This window comes from Otolemur garnettii, unplaced genomic scaffold (genome assembly GCF_000181295.1).
Source record: "Otolemur garnettii isolate 467f Iridium unplaced genomic scaffold, OtoGar3 scaffold00142, whole genome shotgun sequence".
NCBI classification, from domain to species: Eukaryota; Metazoa; Chordata; class Mammalia; order Primates; family Galagidae; genus Otolemur; species Otolemur garnettii.
The window spans coordinates 79,828-81,173 of NW_003852537.1; positions in this window are offsets into that span (position 1 = coordinate 79,828).

Here is a 1,346-nt window from a genome sequence, read left to right on the forward strand (position 1 = left end):
CCTGTGAGCTGTGACACCATAGCACTCTACCAAGACCAACAAAGTGAGACTCTGTCTCAAAAACAAAGAAGAAAAGAAAAACAAGTATCCAGTGTACTGAATTTTATTATGAAGCCAGCAGATGATCTAACAGGACAAAAACTTAATTCTATTCAAGTTAGTGGGAGGGGGAGTGAGGGGGGGAGATAGAAAGAGGGGATTGGTGTGTTCCCACTTAAAGGGCACAAGATAGGGGTGTATAGCACATCTTTTGGGTATGAGACACAACTGTAAGAGTAACTATACCTAAAAATGTCAAAAATTGTGAGCTGGTTGTTTGTACCCCCACAATAACCTGAAATTTAAAAAAAAAAAAAACATATATAGAGTTTTTCCATTCTAGAAATAACCAGTTTTTATTAAGCTCAGGCGCAATGGCTCACGCCTGTAATCCAAATACTCTGAGAGGCTGAGGAGAGTGGATCATCTGAGCTCACAAATTCAAGACCAGCCTGAGCTAAAGCAAGACCATCTCTAAAAATAGCTGGGCATTGTGGTAGATGCCTGTAGTCCCATCTACTTGGGAGACTGAGGCAAGAGAATCACTTGAGCCCAAGAGTTTGAGGTTACTATGAGGTATGTCACCATGGTACTCTACCGGAGGCAACAAAGTGAGACTCTGTCTCAAAAAAAAGAAAGAAAGAAATGGACATTGATGGGGCTTGGCACCCATAGCTGAGTGGTTAGGGCACCAGCTACATACACTGGGGCTGGTGGGTTCAAACCCGGCCCAGGTCTGCTAAACAACAATGACAACTACAACAAAAAATATCTAGACTTTGTGGTGGGTACCTGTAGTCCCAGCTACTTGGGAGGCTCAGGGAAGAGAATCGCTTAAGTCCAAGAGTTTGAGGTTGCTATGATCTATGACACCGCAGCACTCTACCATGGGCAACATAGTGATACTCTGTCTCAAAAAAAAAAAAACTGGACATTGAAAGAAATGTTCATTCACAATAGAAACTCAAGTGGAAGAATATTTAGAGATAAATTTAACAAGAAAGAACATATATGAGAAAATCTATCAGATTTTTTTTCAAGGGCATAAAGCTCTTGTAGGGATATACTAAATTCTTGGGTATAAAGATTTTTATAACATAAATATATCTAATCTAAAATCAATATATCTATTTAATGCAATTTTAATTAAAATCACAACAGGGTTGAATTTTTGAAGTGTCTACAATTACCTTAAAACCTGGGTAGATAAACATCTATAGTAAAAAATTATGAAAAAATAATAGGAAAGGAGCTTGCCTATAATACAGAGGGTGCTAAAAAATGTACACACATTCTAAGAGATGTTA